A 6,409-nucleotide genomic window follows, 5' to 3' on the forward strand; every position below is an offset into this window, starting at 1 on the left:
GTCGTTTCACTACGCTGGTGCCGACAATCGTAGCTCAAGTGGAATTACTCAGTGGCAATGTACTAAAGCAGTGGTTTTCAACCTTTTCCATCCTATAGGCTTTTCCATAAATTGGCTACATCGATTGTATGCATCCCTAAGCATAAAGGGTTGAAACCTTCTGAAGAAGTAGTCAACCGAAATTTGATAGTGCACATATGACTAGTGGGTTTGACACCTAAGCCGATGTAAACAGCCATGAAATCATTTTTTGGGTTATCAACCTTGAATAATGTAATTACAAAAGCTTCGTCATGAGTAATTAAAAAAAATAATTGGAACAATTTATTTCCTTTCAAATTTGAGATCTCTTGCACCTATAATAGAGGAAATGTATCTACAGTAGCAAACAAAACAATAAGACCATTGCGGTGTTAGAATTACTCCTTGCACCTACAACATTGATGCCATGATAATGTTAATGGCATCTAGAGCCACGTATAAGCAATATGGATACATTTAACCCAGCATCGAAGATCGGGGATTCATAAGTTATCAGTTGTGAGTAGAACTATTAAGAGAATGTCTGTGAAGAATAAACTAGAAAGTCTCATATTAAAACACAAACTGAGAAAAACATTGTTAATGTTGGATTGAGTCGAATGGAAGAGACAAACTAGTGTTTATATTTTTCGTAATGTTTACCAAACAAAGCTGGAAGTTTTAACCCTTTCACGCCTGACTTTTTATAGCGCATGAAGGATTCCCAACCTATTTTTTCTTAAGACTGTGGACATCAAGAAACACGAAATATCGGTTTTGATCAATATAGATGCTTCCCTCGCAGAGCTAGAAGCTGCTAAATTTTTATCTCCCGATGTTCAATACAAACGGCTTGAATATTTACAATAGTCCTAAAGACAGTCTAAATTGATAGATGTTATCCAGCCCCCTGGCAACCCTATACCATCATATGGAGTTTGACAGCGACCAACATATATGGGGCGTTATAGCTATAAAGCCCCAAACAAAGAATTATGTTCGGCACTATACACGATATTCAAGCATTCCACACGAAGTTTTGCATCTTGTGGGATGATATAATACCATCTTATTCAGAAAATCAACATTTAGTAACTAATTACAGCTTTTAAACATTCGATTCAAAATTTATGTTTTGATTTTCATGGCAGTGATGCTGGCTGTACAGAGACGTCGTCCTTGACAGGGGGCTGGTGTTATCAGATTTCAATAATAGCATTCCTGGCAGCACTGCTTAAATGGAATCCAATCAGACTAATAGCCATAACTTCAGTTCAACGGATAATACTTTTAACTATAAACGCTCAAATTAAAGGTCCCAGTTGTTAGCCTTACATATTTTTTTGAGAAAATTTTACTTAAAACATAGCTATTCAAAAAAGTTGTTTATTAACAATATGAGCATGCAAGAGTTCATTGGGTATTATAAATTTAAGATGACAATAAAGGGCGTTTTTATCGTAACATGTTTTTACTGAACCAACAATTTTTTTTCGAGGAATTTGTTACGTAATAGGGAAGGGGGAATAGAGAAATTTGTGGCAATTTGTTACATGGGGGAAGGGGAGTCAATTTTGGGCAATTTTCGCGTTACGTAATTTATGAAGTCTCCCTAATTGGAAAAGATTGCTAGTATCGATAGAAGCATGGTATTAACATTATAATGGCCAAAAGATCGTTTATAATCATATTGCAATTAACTTTAAGAAGGAACCTTAAACAAGTCACAGCCTACAGGAAATAATTCTAATGCAGACTTTAAATACTCATACTGACACAGAAAATTCATTCTGATCGAGATTAAAACAAATGACGGCTTATTTACGTATTTTGTATCTATCCCACAGCCAATGTCAATTCATTGGCCAAATGCAGTAAATGGTATAAATGATATCAGAACGGTACACTCTTGTTAGGTGAATTGAATCTGTTTTAAGACATCACAACTAAGTTCGGGTGACGCAAAAAGTCATCCTGAAACATCCTATCAAGAAAACCAAGTCATTGCGATGAACATATTCTAAGATATTTAGGATTGAAACGTAGGCGTTAGTGGTACATTTGTAGTTTTGTCAAAGTTAATATATTTCTGCGATTAATTTAACCCTTCTATCTTAAAATCCAAATAACATTTTTATAAAAAATCCTATAGCTAGTTATAATTTTCGGTAAAGTTGTTAGTTGCATTCTGGGTAATGTTTCAGAGTGAAAAAAAAAATTAATTCAATTAAGAGATTTTTTTACTCATTTTAAATAAAAATTACTATTTTTCACAAAAAATCCACCTTTTTATGAGTAAACAAGTATGTACAATAGAGTGCCCAGAAAAATGATGAATTTTTGAAAACGCAATCGGCCCACCCCTGAGTCGATTTCTAGTCTCACCAAAAGTACTTGCTCCAAGTTTGAAGCAAATCGGACAAGTCTAGCTACCGGACCAACGTGCCATAGGTTTGTACGGGATTTTTCGACAATTTACATGGAGAAAACCCACTAACTCGCATTTTCGCCGCTAGGTGGCACTGTGTGCATCGTATTATCACTGTAAGTGAAAATAAGAAAGATCATTTAATTGCCTACAACTTTGTCGAAGACTGCTAGTGAATCCGGCTATGTTAAAAGAAGTTATTCAACTTTTAACGAAGTGATGTCTGAGTCAGTTTTGCATGGAGCCTAGCAGTGCATGATTGTGTATCGGTACCCGATTCCCACCAACTATACATGTTTGTGAGATAATGGTTAGATTTAGCTGAACAGTATATTCAGAAGAATTGTAGTACATATTACGAGTGAAGTTTTGGTTAGAAAAATTTAGTTCCACATGTGACCACATAGAGGGCGCCAACACTAACTTTTCATAGAAGTGAGGTAGAATATCGAGATGTTCGGAAGAATTATTTAGAAATGCTTGTTCTACAACTTTGTGGAAGACACCTAATCTCTATCTCTTTCCGTTGAAAAGTTAGTGTTGGCGCCCTCTATGCGGTGGAATGTGGAACTAAAATTTTCTAACCAAAACATGACTGGTATTACTTACTATAAATCTTCTGAACATACTGTTGACCTAAACCTAACCATTATCTCACAAAAATGTTTAGTTCGTGTGAATCAAGTACGGATACACAACCATGCACTGCTAGGCCCCATGCAAAACTGACTCAGACATCACTTCGTTAAAAGTTTAATAACTTCTTTTAACAAAGTCGGATTCACTAGCAGTCTTCGACAAAGTTGTAGGCAATTAAATGATCTTTCTTATTTTCACTTACAGTGATAATATGATGTATACAGTGCCACCTAGCGGCGAAAATGCAAGTTAGTGGGTTTTCTCCATGTAAATTGTCGAAAAATCCCATACAAACTTCAGGCACGTTGGTCCGGTAGCTAGACTTGTCCGATTTGCTTCAAATTTGGAGCAAGTACTTTTGGTGGGACTAGGAATCGACTCAGGGGTGGGCCGATAGGGGTCATTTTTTCCTGTCACTTTAATGTACAAGTATGCTAAAATTCACTTAGAGAAGGTATTGGGCTCAAAAACTGCTCTGAAGTCGCCTGAGAATAAACTTTAACACATTGAACGTTTCATATTCAATGAGAAAGTAGCAGGCGATACAACTTGACCATCCCCGATTCGAACTAAACTTGGTAGCTGTTTTCAATTTGCTTTTTTTTTCTAGGAAAACAGACTCTGACTCAAGAGCAATTTTTTAAAAAGATGTAATCGTTTTTGCATGCACGACTTTCAAAAAATTCGCCGAGAATGAGTTGCAGCGTAGTAATCCTTCTTTGTGAAAAATACACAAACAAAAATTTGAAAATTGTCAAAAAAATTTTAGATAAAATTATAATTTGATTATGGAATATGATTATAAACTGCATTTCAAATATAAATGTTATTACTTAAAAATCTAGTTACTTATAATTTAGTTCCACTAAAGGAATTAATTCCTAAAACTACAACTGCGTTTCTCCATCAATAACATCAAGGCGATGGTGTTTAAGGTTCAAAAGCTACAAGAAAACATTGGATATCTTTTGTTAGTGTATATTTTATGCAATGAAGGAATAATGGCTTATAAAGCAATCTTGGATTTATTTTTAAGGTAATGCAAGCAAAAACTCTCACCGTTAAAAATACTGTTTGATTGCCTGTGAAAATACTTAAAACTATTCCATATAGATGAAATGAAAAAAAAGCACAAAAGGTCGGTAACGATTTTTAACATAATCTTGGTGAAATTACTCATATACACAACCGATCACTACCAAACTTTGCACTATCACTAAACACACTGAACAGAATCAACAGAATCTTGTGGATCGAATATTCAAAAATCGAACCAGTCTAACCTACATACCATAGGTTTCTGTAAGAAACAACCACTAGTAATGCAATTATTGGAAGCGACCACACCACCGTTGGCAAGTCGATTACGTAGTAACACAGCTCACCTAGGTTCAATTCCCAACCACGTACTTGGGGTTAGAAGTTTTTGTCCCCCGAAAAGAAGACTAAAATCTCTAAAAATAAAACAAAAAAAACAATATTCTTCATAACCACACAAACACTGCAAAAATTCTGCATGAAAATTTTTCAATATCTTGAAAAAGTGTGACGAAAAATTATTTTTCTCAACAAGTGAGCAGATATCTATGTAATATATTTACATCGGATTTGAACACAAAACAAACTTGACATCGCATTTCACATAAGTAACGAGTGAATTCGAACAGAAATGTCTTATTTGAAACGAATAAGATACATCTAAGATCGATAGCACGATTCGTAAATGCAGTTTGATTACTACATCCATAATTATGAAATAGTTTTAGTAACTGGATAAATATCTGGCCTGGCGTTAAGCACGATAACTTAATTTCTCATAATCACTTCAACAAACTTGAACTAAGTTTAAAAATTGCCCAAAATTTGCCTGGCTTCCGCAAAAAAACCTTTATCATTGTGAGTTCTAGTTACCTGCACAACACAGGTTGTCCAGTCCAGGGAAAAAGAAACGCAAACGATCATCAGTGCCGGAGGGCAAAACGTTGCTCAAGTGCTGAAATCGGGAGGAAATATTGGAGTAGATGGCGTTCGTGCAGTGTTTTTTTTTCTCTTACTTTCTGCCGTTCCCCGACGGGTCTCGGGTACAACTCATTCCTCACACAAATTCCTTCTGCTTAGTGCCGGTCGGTCATCAATAGTGAACTAATGAAACCGGTTCTACAACATTGAGTCGGCCAAAAAAAGAATCGTTTGTGTACACATCGTATTTTTGTTCGGCAATGGTTGTAGTTTTTCTTCTTAATTGTTTCTTCTCTACGCTTTATCATATTCTCCGGGAATTCTGTGCTGGATCACTCGATCTTGCTGCGAATACTCCCGCAGGCCTGTGGCTGGGCGGTTGGGTCCCGGGTATCTTTCCCATGTCTCTCTTCTTTGCGCGTTTGGAAAGGTTGGTTCGTCTGCACTACACGTCCTTTCAAGTGCGCGGCTCGTCGCGTCGAGACGGCAGCGACCCGGTCCATACCATGCCGTGACCAAAGCAGATTCTTGTGGTTATATATGTACCGTGGGGAAATACACGTTTGCGCTCTTGGTACGCGCAAGAATGATTAAGAATGTGTAGATGGACGAGACGGACAAAATCATCATTAAAGAGAAGAAATCGTGCACTCAATTGCGCCAAGATCGTGTGCTACGCCAGTTTTAAACTCTTGCGGTATCGCAGATCGGCGTTGGCAGTGTCCAGCAGTACGATTCTAATTTTAAGAAGAAAAAAAAGGCGAATGGCGCCAAGCTACACGTTTTCTCCGGCAATCGGGATTGCCACAGTTGCACGATAATCACTGGCAAAGTACGTTGGTAGTAATTTCCAAAGTGAATGAATTGGGGAAAATACATTGTTATAATGGCGAACGGCTTTGAGTACGCAAAATATTTGCTTGCTTGGTTATAGGGGTCATTCTAAACAATATGTTCGATTCCATCACACACTAATCTTTCGATGAACCGATTACCATTTCTCACAAAATCGATATTTTCGAAATTCCCTACGTTGTCCACTAGATTATACATTAGAGTGACAAGAGGAGCATGACCCAACCCCTGAGCCAATGTCTAGTCCTACCAAAAGTGTCTGGTCCGAATTAGAAACGAATTGGACGTGATGAGTCTGGCTACCGGACCAATGTGTCTGAACTTTTTCAATAAATTACACGGAGGAAACCCACTAGCTTGATTTTTTATTGCCAGGAGGTATTGTACGCACCGGAAAAATTACGGCAAACTAAATTAAGAAATATAATTTTATTGCTTACAACGTCGACGAAGACTGAAAATCAATCCAACTTTGCATGAAGTTATTAAACTTTTCACGATAGGATG

This window comes from Topomyia yanbarensis, chromosome 1, assembly GCF_030247195.1.
Source record: "Topomyia yanbarensis strain Yona2022 chromosome 1, ASM3024719v1, whole genome shotgun sequence".
In the NCBI taxonomy this organism is placed as follows: domain Eukaryota; kingdom Metazoa; phylum Arthropoda; class Insecta; order Diptera; family Culicidae; genus Topomyia; species Topomyia yanbarensis.